Source organism: Macrobrachium rosenbergii, chromosome 20, assembly GCF_040412425.1.
Source record: "Macrobrachium rosenbergii isolate ZJJX-2024 chromosome 20, ASM4041242v1, whole genome shotgun sequence".
NCBI classification, from domain to species: domain Eukaryota; kingdom Metazoa; phylum Arthropoda; class Malacostraca; order Decapoda; family Palaemonidae; genus Macrobrachium; species Macrobrachium rosenbergii.
In genome coordinates this window covers 18,832,570-18,856,384 of record NC_089760.1, presented here as the reverse complement: position 1 = coordinate 18,856,384, position 23,815 = coordinate 18,832,570, and the positions used below count along the sequence as shown (strand labels likewise).

The following is a 23,815-nucleotide window of genomic DNA, read 5'->3' as shown; positions in this document are numbered from 1 at the left end:
AAAATCGTGATGTAATTCTCTGAAATGTTGTTTCATATGTGGAAAAATCGTGATGACAAAAAAAATAAATTATCGTATCAGAGAGAGAGAGAGAGAGAGAGAGAGAGAGAGAGAGAGAGCTAATACGGATGTGTACACTTCGTTGCCAAGGATACCAGTGAAAAAGACAGGAATTTACGTCATACCGCACGGGCTGACGTGAGGAAATTCCTTATGGAATAAAAGGCCGACCACAATTAGAAAACTTGAAATCAACTTTGCCAACATTGCTCGCAGAAAGATGTACAAAACTGAGATTCCTGGAGAAGATACGACTCCTCTGCCAGTCTCTGACAAAGAATATGAAGGATTTTCTATGTTGCAGTGATTCTCGATAGAAACAATTAACAAAAGTTGCCTCCATAATTGTTCTTACAAGGATTGGCTCGTCACATGTTTGAAGCACCAACCAAGCGTAATGAGAATAACTGGATCAGTTAAATTGCCAATGATGCGGACGACCGCCTCCAGAAATCTCTCTCTCTCTCTCTCTCTCTCTCTCTCTCTCTCTCTCTCTCTCTCTCTCTCTCTCTCTCCTCTGTTATCCATTCTTCGTCTGTGACATCGTCATTCAATCTCTCTCTCTCTCTCTCTCTCTCTCTCTCTCTCTCTCTCTCTCTCGTTATCCATTCTTCGTCTATGACATTACCATTTTCTTTCCCTCTCTCGCTCTCTATCTCTCTCTCTCTCTGTAATACACACACGCATACACACGCACATAATACATTAATCTATCATAATTGAAATATGAGTGCGGTGTCAGTTACCAATAATCACGAATTGTTATTTAATTTGACCTTGATTCGAGTTACTGGAAAAAGAATTCTTAATTTTCATTATGTACAACATGAAGATCGTGTGATCACTTTCATAGGATTGGATAATGTTCTTTACACCAAAATATACACTAAAAATCAAGTAGTCACAATATTCAGGTTATTCTTCATCCTCAAAAGACTCGCACACAGCAACACATGACAAATGGTAACGTGGATAGCGAAATTACAGTAAGCTCGACATTGAGTTAACGAACTATTTACGTAGGGAAGTCGAGCATAATGAGCAAGAAGAAAAAGAAAAAAAAAGCCAAGCGATAATGAGATTCAACTCACCAAGGCGTCCTACGTGGTGATATGAAATGATAGATGAGGATGATAATGGCCACGATGGTAAACGGAGAGAGAGAGAGAGAGAGAGAGAGAGAGAGAGAGAGAGAGAGAGAGAGAGAGAGAGAGATTACGGCGACATCTAATACGATTATGAATGCCAGCACATTTCGTTACCAAGGATACCATCGGAGAAGATAGTGTTAACCAGTATTTGCGTCAGACTGCACGACCGGGGACACTTAACCTCCCAGTGAATTGCTAGGTCTTAGGTCGCCCTACGTTACGCAGTTTTACATTTAATTTTGACAATTTTCATAGCCGAATTACGATTAATAAGCAAAATATTAATTCTAAGGAAAATGCATGAAGCCGCAGTAAAACATTCCATCCTATGTTCATGTCACTCTCATTACTCTTCATATCCTATTGGATGAGGAGTTCTTTTTTTTCAAAAAATGTAAAGCTTTGGAATTATGTAACTTTATTGTCTCCCTGACTCATATAATTTTCCCTCCGTCAAGAAGTGGGCCCCTTGCTTCCTGCAGACTGGCATCTACTATACCTGTGTTCTCCCTTAGGATCAGGCTGATAAATGTTATGAACCCTGCAATGGCTTTAGTTAGTATTAATAAAAAAAAAAAAACTTTTCATAACTAATATTACAAGACATAATGACCTGAGTGGGAGCCGATTTGGATTTTTGTTTTTTCTCTCTCTCTCTCTCTCCCTTTACAAGTTTTAGTTTAAAATTTTCCCTAGTCATTTTTTACAATGTTGTTTCCTTTTTATCGGCAATTATTTGCTCATGACGAAAGCATTCATTTCATGTGTTTTATTTATTTATTTATGGCATTTTATATTTCTTATATCACTTAGATACATAATAAAAGCACGGCAAGATGAAAATATATTCCTTCATTTAATATTACTAAATTATACGAGGTTCTCAATCACTATGCATTGGGCTTCAGTCCTTAGAAATTATAAAAATATTGCAGGGAGATTCCTCCAGCTCTTTTCGTTTTGAAACTCTACAGTCCCCAAGAGAAAAGTGAAAAGCGAAACTGAAAACGAATAATAAAAGTTACTCTGCATCATAGAATATTCTTGACGCATCACAGAGGTTACACCGTAAAATATTTATATAAAAAAAACACGAAACAAGAAAATAGAGAAGGCAAAGCGCAAGCCATTTCATAAAACATTTTTATGGCGTCACGCTTTGCACTGCGATGCAAGTTGAAAAATAAAAGTATATCCTGTTGAATTCAGTAGCAGGCAAAATTGAAAGGCTGTGTATCAAACCTCTCTCCCCAAAACTATGTTTTGTTTTTGTATATGAACTTTGCTTTTAAACTTACTGATTAACTTCAACTTGTAATGTTTGGTGCTCTATCTGTTGCCATACTCTTTTTTTTTATCTGTCATGTTTGGTGGAGTATCGGTATTGCTAAAGTGATCTCGTGCTTATAAATCTTTCTGTTTTGGTTTTTTGGTGAGAATATTCTTGTGCAGAAATACTGCACTCACAAAAGCTAAGGCTGTCTCGGAGAATGCTTTAAGATTTATATTTTTTCCATTAGGCCACTTTCTTAAAATAAAAGAACGACTGTTCACAAAAATCGACTTTTTCCTAAGCTTTCGACTTTTTCCTAAGCTTTCGAAAGATGCAACGTTTTCTTTGGTAATAGCGTAAATTATTACGGTTTGAAAGCTTTCCTTAAGAAATCCTTTGTATATCTTCAGCTTTATCGCATTCTTGTTCCTCTTGTTCTAAAATATATTAAATCCTAATTATTGCTCAAGACTTTGCGAAGCATTTTCTTCTGTGGCTTTTGAATTGTTCCCGTCCTAAATAAAGAAAAAAAGGGGATATTATGTAAAACAGAAAATTCCATAGAAAGAATCCGGCTGAATAGACAGGAGCTGATGATAAGGATTCACTTATTAACAGGTCAATCAGAATTGTGAGTAGAGAAGCCACCCTGATGTATTATTAACGAAAATTATTTTCGGTACGCGGAGGTATTTTTCAGTGTAAATAATATTAATCAATGTTGACGATGTAAACGCAGGGTATCGTTTCTATGGGGATATTATTCGTCATGTAACTGTGAATGTCATGTTTATAGTTTCCCTAAAAGTCATACCAGCTACACGATGGAAAATCAAAGAAATCTGATTTCATGTACAACGCATATATGGGGCTAAACTACCAACGCTTCAAAAGATGCAAAGTTGCAAAAAAAAAAAAATAGTGAAGCTGAATTGTTGAACGATATGTAGAAAATCGATGTAGTTTTATTTTTGTTACAAATAATGCAGTTGACAAAAATTTCTTCTGCATTTTCTCACCTACTAAGAAACTGAGATAATTTTTATTTAGCCATGCATTAGTAATGATGAAACGCTGAGAATTTTGGCCTATTTTCTAAATGCAATCCTGTGGAAGTTTTAATGACAAATCTTGTAAATTTCTTGTAAATCTCTAAAATTTCCTTTACATTTATTTCATGACTAAATCCTCATCAACAAATTACATATGCAACACTTATCTTCCTTTACGAGTCATAGAGTAATGAAAATGAAACGATGAAAATTTTGACAACCTGCAAAAATCTGACTAAAAATCCTTGTAATCTATTATTTTCTTCAGTTTCCTTTACCCTCATTCTATGATTTAGTCTTCATTTATTCACAGAGTACTGAGTCAAAGAATTCTAAAAATAAACATTTGAAAAATTTGACATCTATTGTATTTGCAGACCCGCCGAAACTGGAATGATACTACTTGTAAAAAAAATTTCTTTCATTACCACACATTCGTTCTGTGACTAAATCTTCATCGATAAAGTAGATGACTGACACTAGTCATACAGTAATGAGAGTGGAACGTTGGAAATGTTCACATCTTTTTTACTATGAGGATAGCTGCGGAAATTTCACTGAAAATTGCTTAAAATTTCTTTTCTCCTATTTCAGTAACATTAATTCTGTGATTAAATCTGCGTTCTTAATGGCATAAGTAATAGTAATCTGTCTGTCTGAGTCAACAATAAGAGTAGTAGTGAATTGTCCTACAGTATATTATTTTCAAAATAGTGGTCACACAAAAGAATTCTGCAAGAAAATGACAATTTTTTGGAAGTCCAAATTCTAGAACAAGAATATTTACTATCCTATTACTAACTGACCTTTCATTGAACACCTGAAGGAAATCCTGCATGAACAGGAAATGCAAACCCAAGCAAGTGTAAGAAAAGCAACGACAATAATGATGACGTTCATACCTGAATCACAACTTGACAGACTAACCAGCAGACGATAATAGAACCAGAAATATAACTCGGTGCCTTTAATAAAATTATCAAAAGCAATAAGCCAGCGAATACGAACCTCAAGAAATATTTTACTGAACCCAAATGAGCACCTTTAGGAATAACACCATCCTGAATTTCGAGGATGGAGTCCCTTACTTCAGATCAACACTTTCCTTCCAATCGTAAAAACGGAAGTAGGAGAGATAAGTATGAGGAAAAAATCAATAAAGGGACTGAAGGGGAAAATGAAGATGAGCAGGAGGAGGAATGGGAGGTAAATAGATAGGTTGAGAATAAGGGAATAAGACAGGAAGCGAGAAAACGAATTAGAGGAACCTCCTTATCTGCTGTGTGCATATGTGCAAGTATGTCTGCTTATATGAGTACATCGAACCTGAGGAGGGATGTGGGCCGCACGCACCACTTTGTCTGAATTCTCTCGGCCGTGGTGGGTGTGGACAGGAATGTAACTAGTGTAGCATTAAGCATAACCGAGGACCGTATGGCTGATGCAAGTGGCTCAGTTTCTTATCTTTTTATTTTCCAGGCCACGATGTGTAACTGATGGGCCAGATTACAAATCTCTCTCTCTCTCTCTCTCTCTCTCTCTCTCTCTCTCTCTCTCTCTCTCTCTCTCTCTCTCTCTCTCCGCCATCAAAAATTAATTACAGCAACTCCCGAAAAAAGGACTGAAGCCTGAGTCCAGGTAAAGTTAAGTATATCTTAGTTTAACCAGACCACGGAGCTGATTAACAGCTCTCCTAGGGCTGGCCCGAAGGATCAGACTTATTTTACGTGGCTAAGACCAATTGGTTACCTAGCAAATCCGTTTCATGCATTGTACAACCTTCAGTGAGCTCTGAATGGGATCCAGAGAAAGTTTTTCACTTGACTGATTATGTGTTGCATTTGCGTATGTTTTCCGTCTTCTGTGCAAAGTATTAAAGAAAGCGTATACAGACTCTGAGCATGATAAGACTAATATTGTTTTCTTTGCACGTTTTCATGTCTGGTTAAGGTTAAGTTAAGGGAAGCAAGGTTATGATGTAACCTAGTTGAAATGTGACTTTGGTGATAATTTAATACTAAAATGGAATTCTACAACGAAATAGGCTTCCAGATGTGCATATATCTTTGCCACTTATTGTATATTGTAGTCATTTGCTAATTCATATTTACTTTAGAATGTAACCTTACTGTACTGAAGTAATCTTATTTAAAATGTATCATATGCTGTAATTAATAACGGTCACTTTCTACAAAATTCATGTTATGCAAAATCATTCTGAATTGAACTGAATATAGAATTTAGGCCAAAGGCCAAGCACTTGGACCCGTGAGGTCATTCTGCGCTGAAACGGAAACTGACAGTAAAATCATTTTGGAGAGTTAACCAATAAATGGTTACCGTTTTCTATTTATATTCTCTAATGAGGACAGGACGGTGCAAACAGAGCGCCCACGCTGCTGATTACATTCAATACCAACTCTCCTCTCAATCAGCTAATTTTAGCTCCAAGTTTGAGATCCTCTTGTTATATAGGCATAAAATTATCTGGGCTACTTTTCACTGCTGGAGAAGGAACAATACGAGGTTACTGTTAGTGTGAGTTTTTTTTTAAAGAATGCAGCTAAAAATAGGTCCCTTGACGGACGCAAGTCCTCCCTTAAGGAATAAGTGGTATCTGGTGCTTACAGCAGTGTTGGTGAAATAACAAATAGCAACATAAGAAGTGGTGAGCACTATTTCCGTTAAAATAGAATTTTGTCCCGTAACGCACCGACTCCCAGTTCTAGTTAGCTAAGGCCCTACTTGAAATGTGCAGGGCTATCAATATTAAGTCTGATGAGGTGACCCATCTGAAATCCAAATTCATGAATGATTCTGGCCCTTCAGAGAACCGTGTACGGTATAGATTTATATTAAGAATCCCGCATATATTAGTAAGTGAATGGCAATTCCCAATAGTAACAATATCAATAGTAAAGTTAACATTAATGACAAACATTATAACATAACCAACATTAATAATCATAGTAATATAAGTAATAATAGTGATAATAATTTGTTTATTATGAATTACAATAAATATAGTTTTCTCGACTTCATTCATTCTAGAAGAGCAAGTTGATATGTAAACAGGGCACTATAAAACATTGTCACTTGTTAATAATCCCCTGGTCGTAAATCTATTCCCATAACAGATACAAGAAGAATATTGACGAGGAGTGGCCACGATACTTCTAACACTTGGAGTTGGATTCTCCTCTATGGCTTGTTAGAGATATCCATGGGAGTAGGTTTATCAGCGAGAAATAGTTGGAAACTTTGGAGATGGTGCTCCCAAAAAGTACATTACTAAGCACTCCCGTACCCAGAGTGTATCATATTAAGGCATGGCAGCAGTTCTTCGTTGGACAGGTCGGTATAGTTCTCGGCTAGCACACTGCTGGGCCCGCGTTCGAGTCTCCGGCCGGCCAATGAAGAATTAGAGGAATTTATTTCTGGTGATAGAAATTCATTTCTCGCTATCATGTGGGTCGGATTCCATAATAAGCTGTAGGTTCCGTTGCTAGGTAACCAATTGGTTCTTAGCCACGTAAAATAAGTCTAATCCTTCGGGCCAGCCCTAGGAGAGCTGTTATTCAGCTCAGTGGTCTGATTAAACTAAGGTATGCTTAAGGCATGGCAGCTGTTCTGTGCACAGAACCAGTATTGTAAAAAGCTGGTTTGAAGAGCAAAGAGGCCACTAACCTTGACCCAATCGGAAACAAGTGCCCATGAATGGAATTCAGACGAGGAGAGGACCTCACTGAAGCTTATGCGATTTACTGAAACAGAGTGGGAAGTTCCACGACGCAATGATGAAATATTGAGGGTAATTGACAACCATGGGGATCGGACCAAGTACTGACTCGAATGGTTGTTTCCGTTTGGTTTTAAATGGCTTAATTTTGTCCTATACCATATTAATTAGCATTTGCATGGATATGTCTTGTTTTTTACTTAAATGTGTGTGTATATATATATATATATATATATATATATATATATATATATATATATATATATATATATATATATATATATATATATATATATATATATATATATATATATATATATATATATGTATGTATGTATGTATGTACATACATACATACATGTACATACATATACTTATATCAACCGTATAAAGTTCACAGACATCAATCCTAGTTTCAGCATATATAGTAATGTTACCCACTAAATTACTGACACTTTTTTACAACCACATTATTTGTTAAAGTAATGCAGTATAAACGTTGCCCTTTGACCTTCTGTGGGTACTATATGGTATTTGTTTTGTCAGATAGGTTTTGAAAAATGTATCCAAAAATTTTATATCCATTACATACAGGAAAGAAATTATGGGTACACATTTCATTATATACAAAGTATAACTCATTAGTAATCAATTAAATACGATGGATTAATGATCTGACGTCTTGTACGTTCTTATACAGTATTAAGTTTAAATTTTAAAGTGGTTAAGTAAAATTTGGACGGTTTAGCTGAGATTGGTCTCCACTCAATTTCAAAAGAATATAAATTTAATAGAATTTAAAAAATAGATTCATAAGTTTGCCACTGAAGAAGGCATACACTCTTTGCAAGATGGGTTCGTGATGGGTAGTTTGATCAAAAGCAACGAGGTAATCCTCAGCCATGATTCATACATAGTTTACTATCTTCTATCTCTCTCTCTCTCTCTCTCTCTCTCTCTCTCTCTCTCTCTCTCTCTCTCTCTCTCTCTCTCTCTCTCAGGTTATAATGCCTAAGAATTACAATAGCCCAAATTCCTGTTTAAGATTTTACACTTAATTTATGAATATTTATACCTTGCCCTACTTTCCTGAGGTTTTTTATCTCTATATTATACAGAACGTTTCTGTCTCTCTCTCTCTCTCTCTCTCTCTCTCTCTCTCTCTCTCTCTCTCTCTCTAATCCTTCCGTGTTATATCATATTGTGCATTACGTTATAAAAGAATAATATCCAAGATTACTGTTTACCTTAGCATTAAAGTCACCAAAACTTTTGTTTTGAAATTGTAGCTAAAAATCCGTGGTGTGTTGCTTGCTCATATTCTATAAGATGCTCTAATTTTTAACAATAAACCAAAACAGTATTCCTCCACTGCTTCGCCTGGCCTGTCTCTCTACTCTTTTTTGTACGTTACACACTCACAGTTACACACTAACTCTCTATCCCTCTCTCACTCTTACTATCAATTACCATGTAACATCGACAATTCCACCACAACAGAATCTTGTTCAATTTTACCATCTACTCGAGAATTGGAATTACCTCAGTCTGTCACTGAAATGAGCAGGAGTCAAAACCTACAATATAATTAACATATGGAACAGAATAAGTTTTAAATGATGACTTACTTGATAAGGAATTTAGAAGGCATTGGTATCGCTGATGTTGATATCATAGTTGCCATTTTCGATATATTTAAAACTGCTGGTATCATCGCTATCGCCAGCACGTTGTTCATAATGATGGAAACATCGCTTCGGAGTGCCATTTTGGTCGCATGTGGTCGTTACAATCTGCCAAGGTGGCCTTGTCCTGAAAGAATAAATATCCTGTAACAATAAATGTGAATTTCTCTCCATCAAAGATCGTGAGACAATGCTCAATACTTTAGGTATGTACACTGTTTACATATCAATATCACTGAAGTATACTTCACTGTATCGTTGGAGACGTTATAAAAAGATGTATTAGCTGTATCGCCTAATTCAATGTTTGGATCAGCAAAGGAACAATACCGGGCCATTGTTTATTATCCTTCTGTGGGACCGATCTTGGGTTGAACGGTGGTGATGCTAGGTTAATAATCATTGGACTATCAGGGGAGATTAGACACGTTTCCTAACTGTTGCCCTAAGCTGTAGATTAAGTAATGCAATATTATCCTTGAAAATTACTGCTAAATAAAACAAATAACTTGAATTTGTCTTTCAATTTAATCAAATGTTACTGTAATTTCCTTTGAGACTATACCTTGAAACTGCTGCATTTTTAGTCTTTTTTGTGCCAATACATCGGTAGTGAAAATTAAAATGAAAGGTAAAACCCTTCTTCTATCTGGAATTCGTGTTATTCCAACTCGAGTAAGATTTTTAATTTTCTGAAAAAGAAAACTATTGTGCCCGCTTTGTTTGTCTGTCCGCACTTTTTCTGTCCGCCTATAGATCTTAAAAACTGCTGAGGCTAGAGGGCTGCAAATTGGTATGTTGATCATCCACCCTCCAATCATCCAACATACCAGATTGCAGCCCTCTGGCCTCAGTAGTTTTTATTTTATTTAAGGTTAAAATTAGCCATAATCGTGCTTTTGGCAACGATATAGGATAGGCCACCACCGGGCCGTGGTTAGAAGTTTCATGGGCCGCTGCTCATACAGCATTATACCGAGACCGCAGAAAGATTAATTATACGTTGTAGCGGCTGTACAGAAAACTCGATTGCGCCGAAGAAACTTCGGCGCATTTTTTACTTCTCTATTGATGTTCCTTCTCCTTAGCCAGACTAAATCCTCAAAGAAAAGGATAGGAAAGAAATATACAAAGTTCCCTACGTTTCTACATCTCGTGTGGTCTAATAAGTAAGGCAGAAATGTGGCTTAAATCTCATCTAAACGTACGATGTGTTCATGGTCAAATCACTGATCGAAAATATCAGTTTTTCTGATGTTCCTTCTCCTTAGCCAGACTAAATCCTCAAAGAAAAGGATAGGAAAGAAATATACAAAGTTCCTACGTTTCTACATCTCGTGTGGTCTAATAAGTAAGTCAGAAATGTGGCTTAAATCTCATCTAAACGTACGATGTGTTCATGGTCAAATCACTGATCGAAAATATCAGTTTTTCTGATGAAAACTGGATCACGTGATTTGTCTGTTTTCATAAAACCAATATTTACTCAATCTCGTTTGCCATGCATTCCATACATCCATTTGCCACTTAGTTATCGAATCTATTTCTGTTTGAAAGCGAAAACTTCGGCTCCCTTTAGTTTCACTCTGATTTGAAAGTTATTGAATCTATTTCTGTTTGAAAGCGAAAACTTCGGTTCCCTTTAGTTTCACTCTGATTTGAAATAAAAAATAAACATTTTTCTTTTTACCAAAAAATTGCCGGTTTGTTTTGGAGAGTAGCTAGAAACTGAATTTTCCTGGCAGATATCACAATCTGAGCAGATATAAAAGACGCACAAAACAAATAAAAGCCCAAACTTTTATCAAGAAAATAAGGGGACATTTGTTGTTGGAATCATACCTGGGCAAAATTAAATTAACCAATAAACGACCATTTTTTTTTTAAGTTTCCTGGAAGGACAGCAGTACTGAGGTAGCATGAAAAGCCTCTTCGTGAAAGCTTTCAACACCTTTTCAGTATATCATACAATGTAATTTCATCTGAAGTATCAATGAACAGCTTGCAAAATCCATAAAGCAGGCAAAAGCGCCCACTTAGATCTTGAATAGCTGCTCTGAGCCGTAATGGTAGACCCTACCTGGGGCAGCCTGACTCCTAGTGGACACTTTGTTCAAAAAAGGCTTACAAACCACCCTTTCACCTGTCAAAATACCATATTTACCTTTGGATTTCTTTCCTGCTGATACTTTGTAAGGTATACTAGTAGGCAAGGAAGATTAATGGCATTGATGCATTTGATCAGCACAGATCAAATTTCTGAACAATATTCTCTGGCTGGAAACCTTATAAACTACCATTTCACTTGTCAAAATACCTAATTACTTTGATGTGGGATTGTTCAAATAATTTCTACGTCCCAGGACGTAGAAATTATTTGACAAAAGCTGAGAAAAGCTGCGAACAATAATAGCAGCCCAAAGATAAAATTCGCTTTGCTCTTAACATAAGCTTTCTCGTGCCAATGGTCAACTCATTACTGAATGGATGTGTGATAATTCATTCTGATATCTTCGTTAGCATGGATAACAAGCACCTTTGCCATCGACCGTATTCATCAATAATTAGTACAGGTGTAAGTAAAAACTAACGCTAGAATTAATTACCAATGGAAAGTATGAATTCAGACATTGTATATCGTGAACTTCAATACTTCCCGAATTCAAACCTCGACTTTGGTCTTGCATTTCATAAAGGTCAAGGGTTAACTGTGGATCTGATACTTGGTTAGATAATGACGTATTTGTTTACATGAAGACGATGACAAGTATTTCCCCGATAACAAAGGAGACAATACTGAAAACTACATCGTAAAAATAAAAACGAACAATGTTTTGTGATAAACAGCGCAATCGGTCTTGAAAGCACTGAAAGCTGAGAGTACCATGAAAAATACTTATTCAACGATAAATGTATCGGCAAACTCACAGTAACTAATATATCTTTACCGATATTCCCAAAAAGTTCTTGCCTCATTTTCTTCTTGAGCATAAACTAAATTTTCTTGACGTGTTGCAACAATTCAATAAATTTCAAGAAAACTACCAGAGATACCTTTAGCAACAAGTGTCGAGGGAACTCAGATAATGTAACGACTATCGGATATGAATGAAAAATATAAACGAAGATATACTGAATGAACGAAGACTGATGAATCCACTGAGGTTTTCTTGGTCTATCTGGTGCATAATTTTAACCAGAAAATGCTATTTCATGTTTTCAAGTTTGATATAATGACTTTTATCTCTTAATAAATTCTCAAAATCTTACTTGCTGCTATTCGCGAGGTCCAAACTTGGCAACATTTTTATTAAAAATCGATACTAAAAGTTTGCATAATCCTGCTAAGAAACAGGCAACCAACTGTTAAATACATAAGCATACAAACCTAACGCATAACCTCCTTTGTGGTGGTAAAAACTCATTTTCGGGATGGAAAGGGCCAAGTTGCAAAAAAGCAAATGATTAAGAACAGAAAAGAATCAATTCTAATTTTGGTGGAATGAAATAGTTATAAGTAAATACCTGAAATTCACTTCACTCCGCTTCATATTTCCAATATTTACTCTGCGATTTCTCGGATGCAAGAGCTCGTGCTGGCTTAGCCTACTGACGATAAACCTTCCAGGCTAATCTTACACGATTACTTTGCTACATGACGAAGGCATATTTCTCCCTTTCAGCGATACAGGTGGAGGTGGATATACGTCTTAATTTCTATGAGCGATGTATTTTAACAGGAAATGCAACATGCTCTCTTTGAAGTTTATATCTTTTGATAAATAGCTTGGTTTGTATTGAACGCTTACGTAATAGGGATCACGTAATGGGTAAGGCCTCATGTGAGAAGTGGAACCGAGACCGTAATGAGCTTATCTCCCTCATTAGCAGGTAGTATTAGCTGGATTTATGGTGCATTGCTTTGCATGGGGCACTCCCCCCTTTTATTCAAAGCGGCAAATGGCACATGTTCTATTTTACTAAGAATAGGCGGCGTACAACTTCCACCGTTTTAAGCGTAGCACTGTACTTCGTTATAGGATGAACAAGGTGCAGTATTTCTTTAAAAAATATCAGTACTGTGACTAGTTTCTTACTCAAACGGAATCGTTTAAAACGGCTAATGGCATTTATGGTATAATGGTGATTAGGCGTGGATTTACAACGCTCTCCCCGTGTACAGTATCCTCTTATAGAAAACCAATACTTCAAATTACTCACTGCAAAACGTTTTGAAAGGATTACTCATTTTTATCACAAGAGCGGGATTATAGAATTGTAGGATTGTTTCAGGTGTGCAGAAAATATTCAGCCGTCTTCGGTTTTTTAAAGTGCATCTTAGTTTAACCAGACCACTGAGCTGGTTAACAGCTCTCCTAGGGCTGGCCCGAAGAATTAGATTTATTTTACGTGGCTAAGAACCAACTGGTTACCTAGCAACGGGACTTACAGCTTATTGTGGAATCCGAACCACATTATGACGAGAAATGAATTTCTATCACCAGAAATAAATTCATCTAATTCTTTATTGGCCGCTCGGAGAGTCGAACGCTGGGCCAACAGCGTGCTAGCCGAAAGTTCTACCCACCCACCCAATGAAGAACTAACCCCTATATCTTTCATTCCATAATTTAAATGTATTTATGATCTATTTCCTTTATCCTTAGCAAGTAGTTAATCTCTTTCTATAAGATCACGTAATTTCTCGGTCTCTCTAAAAGCCAGAGCTCCACTGTAGCCGAAACTGCCAGGAGTGGTAAAATGCAGCTGGTATGACGAGATACAGTACTTCACAAGAATTTTTTTGGGGGGTGGGAAGAAATGTCATGATTACATCGCCAAAGGTGAATAACTTTTTGATTGCAAATGGTAATTCACGAAAACTAAGCAAATAAGTGGAACTACGAAAACGTACGCCATCTTAAGTTTTAAAAACGACCAATTTTCAACAATTTACACCATTTATTAAAGCAGGGCGTTAAAAAGTAACATATTAGTGCGTGCTCTGGCTTTATATAACGCAGCCTAGGGAGGATAATTTTCAAGATTGTTATTTATCTCGTCTAAGCACATTCGTACATCCAGACACTTCGGCATGGTGGGCAATACTAAGCCACCAAGCTAGGACTAAGTCTTATGGGAGAATTATACACCGACATAAAATTAGGAGTTAGCCTCGAAAGTTTGTCAGCCCACGTGCAGAGACCATGTTCACAGTACTCTTTACGCAGGAACTTCATTTCAGCTAGCATAAGTCCTCGGATAAACAACGATAGGCTTGGGTTGTTAAGCACTCTAAGTTATATTTGTGGGCAGCAAATCTACTTTAATTCCTCTTTCTCTACATTTTTTGCGTTCCTAGAGGCTTTAGGCGACCCATGATTCTTTTAGCAATAAAAAGTGAGTTTTCGTTTTTAATAAATCATTCACCTTATTCCATTATCCAAGAAATAAAAATCACCGGAAAGCGATTTTACTCTTCTCTTGTAATGCATTGCAGAATGTCTGACAAATGCCTCAGTTGAATTATTTCCATCATACTTAAAAACAAGATTTATTTCTACCATTGAAAAGCCTTCTCTCGTCCCCAAATACACAACTATAAGCACTGGTTCGAAGACTAAAAGCTACCATTTTCATTCCTAAAATTTTCAAAATTGTTCGTGTCTTTGTTGAATAGTAAATTCCACACCAGGTCTCCTAACACCTTCCACACCTTACCGCCATAGGACAAGGCCCCGCACTGTCAAAGTCTACATAATCTAAAATCATCTACTTCCAGTATCTACACCGATCTGGTTTTCAGTTTTACTTTTAAAAATTTTCCAGTCTCAAAGTAACACCGGCCAAACCATCTTCCAGATTTTCTGTTAACCGAAGGCAAATACCTTAGTTTACTTTTATTCTTAGTTTACTTTGATTCTCTCAGGAGAAAACCCACTAAATCTTTATGCAATTGTTCATTATTTTTATTATCTCAACCAGTGCCTCTTTCAGACAACCTAGTACCTCAATTTGGAGCAATCTTATTAATTGCGAAATTAAACTCAACGATCAAAATACAAGAGAAACTCATTACCAACTTGGGCTCAATTCTGAAAATAGTGTCTCCTGTAATCTTAAGTATATGACCATAGAATTTAAATCTACCTTGATCAAAGCAAATCACAGTAATATTTTATTTAGGAATTAATATAAAGTGAGTACATTAAAACCACTGTAGTATTTTATTGGTAGTTAAATCCTTAAGTTACTTTTATCACTTTTAAAACCAAAAACAAAATCAGCTTAAAAACAAAAGGATAACAATCAGGTTAGTTGACACAATAGAAATTATGTATAAAATGAAAGTCCTTAATTCCAGGCTTTTCTCACCTCATTCAAAATCTATTGAGCGTTGAAAGCAACTGACAGTTTTGAACAAAAGTATCATTCCACTAGCATATTCCTGAATATCTCGATTCCAACAAAAGCAACCTGGAATGCAGGAAAAATGCTGCAGAAAAGTATCTTAATGTCATTTACACTGTCAAATTTAATTACTAAAATACTACACAAATTAGTGAAAATATATATTTGTACTTTCACTGAAAATTTCAGAACCTCAAAATTGCAACATAACAGAAACCACTTATATGTAGCCTTTGATCATGACTGCCACATTAAGTGCAATGAGTTAGTTGCTACGGGTGCTTAGCTTAGCTTAGCCCCTGCAGGGGTGGAGGAAAAAAAATGTGGTTGGGTGGTTGACACAAAAACTTTACCTCAGCTTAAAATGTTTATTTTGGCTAATACAAAGCTTAGAAGCCTAACCTTAGTTTTTAATGTATGTTTCCGAATTCTGTAATATTCTCTTAAGTTCAAATAGGAAAAGTTATCAATAATAAGACATTTTTCAAAAAATGTGGTAACCCGACCTACGATGAAAACAATGTTAGTACTTTCCAGATATTGACAATTACAGTATATTTCTATCAAGTCGCTAGATACCTAGCCATCCATCCCTTATGATACAAAAGCTGAACCAATCCTAAACCCTTCTGAGCTAAACAACAGCAGTTATGAAGGTCATTACAACCGATAGCCTATTATTCTTGTTTTTCATTAATAACAAATTAGGTTATTACATACGGCATTGCAAAGTCATGCAGTGTGTTAAATACTGCAATGGAAACTATAAAAACTCAAAACCTATAAGTCCTAACTAAACTAATGTATCCGAAATGTTTAGGTTAAACAATCCTACGACTACGTTGCCGAAATTTTGTTGATACAAAAAAAAAATATAAGATGAAAAATTGTTCTTAAAATCCTAATTTAAAACCACTGAAATGAAAATTTAAAAGCAGTTTGAAATAAAATGTTTTCGAAGCTAATTCCAGAACCCAAGTAATAAGCCTTCATGCAATGTAAAATTCTAGAAACCAAATAAATACCTTCATCAGCCGGGTAGCGTTAACAGTCAACCACCACATCGAGTTACTATTCCAGGATACGCTCTCGTGGGGACTTCCAAAGCACCAACACAAATTTCAGCAAACCAGCTTATTTCTCAGCCGTCAACTGGATCAAGCCAATTAAATCCTTAGTGACGCCGTGAACACTTCCAAAATGCCTTGTTAGATACGAACCAGCAGCTATCGGTAAACGAGCAGATTACAGCGAAATCGGTTCTCGTCTGGTGCGGGACGTCACCTTCAAGGATCATCAAGACAGTATTTTCAGACGAGAGATGATGCACTGGCAGGACTTCCGCGTCCTTGGATTTTTATTAAGGGGTGCCTGGAGTAAACTGACGTTACTGACGGTGTTTTAGTTCCGAGGGACCCGGAGTAATGGGCACACTGGTTGATCAATTTTATTCCCCGAATAGAAAACCAACCAAAGTAATGCGTTATAGATGAAATTACAGGGCCCTTTGTTTTGATCTCTGTGCTGCAGCCGATATAAGGATGGATTAAAACATGGCTGGCAGCAGTGATAAATGAAAGTTTTATTTAACGGTTAAAAGTTAGATTGTACGATGCTTCTTTGTCACTTCATAGCATGTGCCAATGAATACACCTGAGACCACAGGAAAAATGAAAGGAGGATGTACCCAGCGCTTCCGTGTTATTTCAAAGCATTTTCAAAGTACAATGTTGAAAACACTGACAGTGACTTACAAAGTAAACACAAAAGCAGAGAAAATGACGACAAAAATATTTAAAAGCTTGGAAACGAGTTAAAACCAGTACAAAGGGTAGAGACAGGTCAACAGGTGATTAAAAAGGAACAAGCTTAAAAATCTCTACAACAATAAAAGCGTCAAGCTTTTACATTCTCTGCCTTATATTCATTCAGTCGCCGTTACATTTAAGTAAAGCAAATTCAATTCCATTTCTTACTGTTGAGCATTTAATGGTGGACAGTTCCACATATGTAGATAAGAAATGGCAATATCAAATTTCAGGTCCCGCAAGAGAAGTTTTCAGTGATGACGTTAGTGTTATCAGCGTCATGAACTTTTTAAAAACTATTGACACATTTCGCATAACTATTTTTTATCTATTACTTGATTTAGTAATCACTTTATCAAAGGTTCCAGTGGCAGGGCATCAGACAAACCTTTTATAAATGGGTCAATTAATTCCTTCTGTTAGGGAGAAATATATTGATAAAAAAGGAGGAAGACAAAAGTTCAAAAACTCTAAAACTTTAAAATATGTCCTGTCAGGGACTAACTTGTTCAACGAACAACCACACGACCCCATCTCTTTCAAGTCGTAATCGCGGGGATCGGGATCGTCTTTGGCCTACCTACATTTGATTGGTGATATTGGAAGTCGATGAGAGAGCCCATCCAGTGCCTCATCGCGATCAGGAAGGCCTATATTTAGTCTGCTTATTGATTTGAAGGATTACCTACTCAGGGGGCGGGCGCTGACTAAACGGAGAGAGAAAAGCAGGGATGGTGTCTTAGAAGAAAGTTTCTTTTATAAAAAGGAATTACCTGAAGAGAAAAATTAAGTAATTCGTAGTTAACTCAGCGGAAAGCAAATAAGGTGAATTAGAACGCTGTTGTTTAGGGAAATGACTGAGAAAGTTACAAAAGGCATGCATGCCCTTCAATCGAAGAATGCTTCCAAGAGGAACTTTACGAAACTAGAGAAGAACAGAAATTTGAGCAAAGGAATCCTGTAATAGAAATGTCAAGTGAGACAAATTACTAATACATGACATGGAAGATTCTCTCTCTCTCTCTCTCTCTCTCTCTCTCTCTCTCTCTCTCTCTCTCTCTCTCTCTCTCTCTCTCTCTCCAACAGCTCACTTACCCACAAAAAATTACAGGTCCATGAATAGAGCTGCTTCTTAGTAAAATCATTGTCTAACATTACTTTGGCTTTAGTCTAATCAAACCCAATGTCTCGCACATCCACATAATGTTCCTGAGTCTTTATTCTCCTTTTTAAAGTCGTCCTTTTCACGTGTCTTAAGAAATGAATTTGTAAAACATGACGTGAAATATCCCACTGGATGGTCTTCTAAAGCACGACTGAAAGCTGTAAACCCCAGATTACGATTGAAGTATCACTCATCTATTTTTATGTCCGCTGTCATTGTACAAGCAGCCTAGACTGAAGGCCTGCAGAACCGTAAAAGGTTATGGTATTATAAATTTTTGAAGTATCATAAACGGCTCATGCAACACAGAATGTTCATATATCAAACCAGAATAGAGGTACAGTGGTGCTCATTTTTGGATGTGGGCTATTTTATCATTTGGTTATATGACAATGATGCATATATTTTTTCCGTGTTCAAGCTGCTTTGTAGCACTGACCTGACTTAAGGCCCAGATTGTATGAGAAATTTTATGCTGTTGTTATATACTGCACTATAGCCTCTTTCATAAAAAAACTGCAGAAACAGATAAATGTTCATATAACCCAGACAGGACGATTTCACTTTAGACAACGTAACTCGTGAAGTTGTCTGGCGGAGGTTCTGTTGACACTTCTTCCTATAACGGCTCCTCGCTCCCAGCTGTCTCAAATAAAATTCCTCCAGACAAACCTCTGGATCTGAGATAGGCTGCTCAGATGTCTGTTTGCTCTGTTGTCTGGCTGTTCCGTTTCGTACCTTGGCTAAATCTACATAGTTGTCCTCAGCACTCAGTCGAACATTCGGGCTTGCTCTGCGATATCGTTAGGAAACAGTAAAAAATGCGCCGAAGTTTCTTCAGCGCAATCGAGTTTTCTGTACAGCGTATAATCAAGGCCACCGAAAATGGATCTATTTTGCGGTGGACTCGGTATAATGCTGTATGAGCCACAGCCCATGAATCTTTAACCACGTCCCGGTAGTGGCCTGTCTTATATCATTGCCATATGCACGATTATGGCTAAATTTAACCTTAAATGAAATAAAAAAAAACTACTGTGGCTAGAGGGCTGCAATTTAGTATGTCTCATGATTAGAGGGTGGATGATCAACACGCCAATTTGCAGCCCACTAGCCTTAGTAGTTTTTAAGATATGAGGACGGACGGACGGACAGACAAAGCTGGCACAATAGTTTTCATTAACAGAAAACTAAAAGCAACGTAATTCTGACCTACTCAGGCAGTCTGGAAGCATCTTGAAAAAAAAAAAAATACGTAAACGTCAAAGAAAATCGTTAATTCACCAGCATCTCACTAACACCCAGTAAAAAAAAAAAAAGAATAATCAAGTATATGAAATTAACTCCATTTGATAAACTTTCCAGAAAAATGCAGATAATTCATCGTTTACTTCTTAATTTCAACAAAGAAAACTGTACCAAAGGGGACACTATACAAGAGAAATATGATAGTTTTATATATTGTGTCGACTATATATATATTATATATGTGTGTGTGTTTGTGTGTGTGTATATATATATATATATATATATATATATATATATATATATATATATATATATATATATATATATCACTAAATCCACGTCGGAAGGTGGGTGAAAACCGGGACTTTGAACAAGTACTTTCGTCGTTCATTCTACATTGAAAATGTAGATTAACTACGAAAGTACTTGTTCAAAGTCCCGGTTTTCACTAGCCTTGACGTGGATTTAGTTATATTCTCAAGCACGCGTTCCTTCATGCTGCATTGATATATATATATATATATATATATATATATATATATATATATATATATATATATATATATATATATATATATAAATATATATATACATATATTATATTTCTTTGAGCCTGAACAAATAAACCTATAACGCTTATTCATTCTACTGCAGCAAAATCAATTTTCCCTGCTCTTTTCAGTTTTTTCCTCATTTTCAATAAAATCGTATAAAACACAACAATTATTGGGCTGGATAAAAAGAGTTGATCTAGTTCATAAATTACTTTATATAGAAAAATCCTGTAGATTTTCGCATGGAAACTGAACTTTCGATAAAACGTCCTTTATTTTTCGTTTTAGGTCCTTTGGTTTAAGCAAAACTCGTTCAAGCAAGGTTCTCATGAAAATATTGGGCTCTGATTCCAAGTCTCTTTCATGCTTCATCGCACTGAGAAAAGGCCGATATTTGCCCTCGGTTGTGGGATATTGGTAATACATTTCCCTGTGATGTTCTGCTGCTATTGGAGATTGGCTAGACGACTGAGGGACAGGTGGGAAATCCCATACCAGTGCTGAGACGCTTACTGTATATATGTAACTGCAGGTTAATGCTATGGAGAATTATGAAAAAAATCAAATATGAGAAAATTATGTTAAACTCAAGTTAAAAGGAAGTAACTGAAATTAGAGGAAAAAATAAACAGCAAAAAGAAAATATACTTCATAATCTCTGAAGTGTGGGTTTCATAACTGATATTTTTTTAACAAATCAAATGAGCATGCACTAGTAATCGCATTTTAAAGTCTGATTTCACCTGCAGTTATTGTAAAATTATTCACATACTTACTTGAAATCATAAGAAAAGATGTTAGTCATTCATTTCTCTCTTCGTTCCATCAAAAGTTGGATTTTTTTTTTTAGCTTACTTCTTGCTTGCATGTGATTTCTAACATTATCATCAGTATAATCGTTAGGTTCTGGACCACCATCATCATTGTTGACATAAGAACATTATTATTTCTCAATTTTTTACTAATAACTTGTGATTTATCACAGTTCTTGCAATATTAATTAAATTTGAAGGATTGTGGAAGACCCTGTCCCATCATGGAAATTATAAGATATTTGACGACGCTTAGGCTTTTAAACAGAGTAGGTCACAATTACAACACAACCAACGGAAACCTCATGGAATGAATGTCGATGAAGTAATTAAATGGGAATGCTGGTAATTACGGAAAGCTTTATGATGCAGCGGAGAATTCAGACGAGATAAAATTTGCATATTATTATTATTACTATTATTATTATTATTATTATTATTATTATTATTATTATTATTATTATTATTATTATTATTATTAGTAGTAGTAGTAGTAGTAGTAGTAGTAGTAGTAGTAGTAGTAGTAGTAGTAGTAGTAGTAGTAGTATGCGGATTCATATTTAATGACTCCAAAAGTCTAAGGGAAAACTACAAGAAATTGCAATTTCAATCGATGGGGTAAGTTATGTCAGCACTAAGAATATTTTTACTTATTCTTATTTATCTACTTATAATAACTAAATAACGTTTTGCGACGCCCTATGAAAGTTTCAGGCCTCTCTCCGAGGAAATAAGTATATTTCTATATCCAACTTCTTTTTTTATCCTACTATTTTGTCTTTCCATGCTGTTTTGGGACGTACTATAATAGTTTACATCCCTCTTTGGGAAACAGAATATCGGATATCGATGTCATCATATCCGATTTTCACCCGAGTGCGAACACGAACGATCTGTTTGCCGTTTCTGGATCTTTCGTCGAGGATTTGACGGTGGTACTGCGTATGGTTCGCCAAGGAGCGATGTGAGAAAACTCAGATGCTTCACATCGTTTCACGACTGACGAAGAATGAAAGCGATTCGTGGATAAGCAACTTTATATGCATACTTATCATATATAATTACGAGTGGGGAAAAAAGGAATAAGAATTCACGTAGCATTTTAGAGTGAGTCCGGTGTTCTTAACAACCTTTTCGAAAATATTTCTCTTGTTAAATCTACTTAGACTGGGATAATGACGAGAGAGAGAGAGAGAGAGAGAGAGAGAGAGAGAGAGAGAGAGAGAGAGAGAGAGAGAGAGAGAGATCCTGGGAAGACTGTAACTAATTGGTGTTAAAATATATTCATTGTGGATGTCTTGTATATGAAAATCTGGATCTCCATCTTTCCTGGAGTTTTCAAATCGCTTAGATAGTCATAACCTGAAAACAACAAAGTTATTTGATGATATTCTTCATTTTTAATCTTTCTTTACGGCTAATAAGCTTAACTTCTCAGAGACGACTTTGGCAATGATTAGGCACAGCAGTCTCTCAGAAACTGCCTTTGGGAGTTTGCCATTCCAACATTTCTCAAACTACCTTTCTATTATCCTACGCTCCAAGAAACATAAACCTCCTTGTTTTTCATGCCTGGTTTACCACATCTTCAGGGACACGATTTCGTTCTGTAGGTCTAAGCCAGTTTCTTCTTTTTTACTCATACGTGGTTAGGACAACACACGAAAGGATGTAAAAGTTAAGTATATCTAAGTTTAACCAGACCACTAAGGAGCTGATTAACAGCTCTCCTAGGGCTGGCCCGAAGGATTAGACTTATTTCACGTGGCTAAGAACCAATTGGTTACCTAGCAACGGGACCTACAGCTTATTGTGGAATCCGAACCACATTATAGCGAGAAATGAATTTCTATCACCAGGAATAAATTCCTCTAATTCTTCATTAGCCGGCCGGAGACTCGAACTCGAGCCTAGCGAGTGCTAGCCGACAACTCTACCGACTCCCCCAACGAGGAACTACGAAAGGATGTAGGATCGCCAGTTTGGCACACTCTGTAATCAAACTAAACGGCAATATAAAGGCTTATGAAAAAAAAAAAAAAATCTCTCTGATTTTAATCGTCCGACTTTACTTAGTAATAACAAATAATAATGCCTGTAATAAAGATGATGATAATAATAAAAGTCGCAACTGGGGTAGCACTAGATGAAACAAAAGTAGTAGTAGTAGTAGTAGTAGTAGTAGTAGTAGTAGTAGTAGTAGTAAAGAGAGAAAATAAGGCTGCAGATAAAGCTAGCGCTGTTTTTAGACTAGAAACTATCTTCTCTAAGCTAAACGGAAGTGAAATGTTTCTTTCTTAATATGCCAACGAAAATCATCTTTCAAGTTTGCTCTTCATTTTATCCTAATATCAGGGCTGCTCATATCATGACAAAGAGTGACTGTGAAGAAAAGAAAAAAATACCTCTTTTAGCTCTGCGCGACAAGAGATAACACTTCTTCCTCTTTGGAAATACCTAGGACGCCTTGTGAAACGTTTCACAGGTGAATAAGATACTGAGTAAAAGAGTGACGGAAGGTTTTTGGAAATCTTTTCATGCTGAGCTTAAGCTTATCTTATTCGAAGGTGAACATATCGATTTATCGTTCAGGTTCCGGGTGGACTGACATACTTCTCTAGATCCTGCATGGATTGTACGCAATTACAAAACTAAAGAAACAAGATACTGAATACTACACTGCTGAATATGCATTGTGATTAGAATATTGATACACACACACGCAGGTACACACTCACACTCACAAGCAGAGCTAAGAATCATATGAGCAAAAGGACATATATCTGATCTAAAATAAAAAGCAAATGATGAAGAAGACTGAGGTAAGACTATATCTGAATAAGAAATGTTTTGTATC

General features: G+C 36.2%; 1 long non-coding RNA gene across 1 annotated transcript in view; it reads right to left on the bottom strand.

Moving 5' to 3' along the window:
* The window catches only part of LOC136848917 (uncharacterized), a 220,222-nt gene that overhangs the window by 125,118 nt on the left and 71,289 nt on the right, over positions 1-23,815 (bottom strand). The window contains exon 3 of the long non-coding RNA XR_010856179.1: positions 8,904-9,087. This is a non-coding gene — a long non-coding RNA (uncharacterized lncRNA). The remainder of the gene's footprint in view (positions 1-8,903; positions 9,088-23,815) is intronic.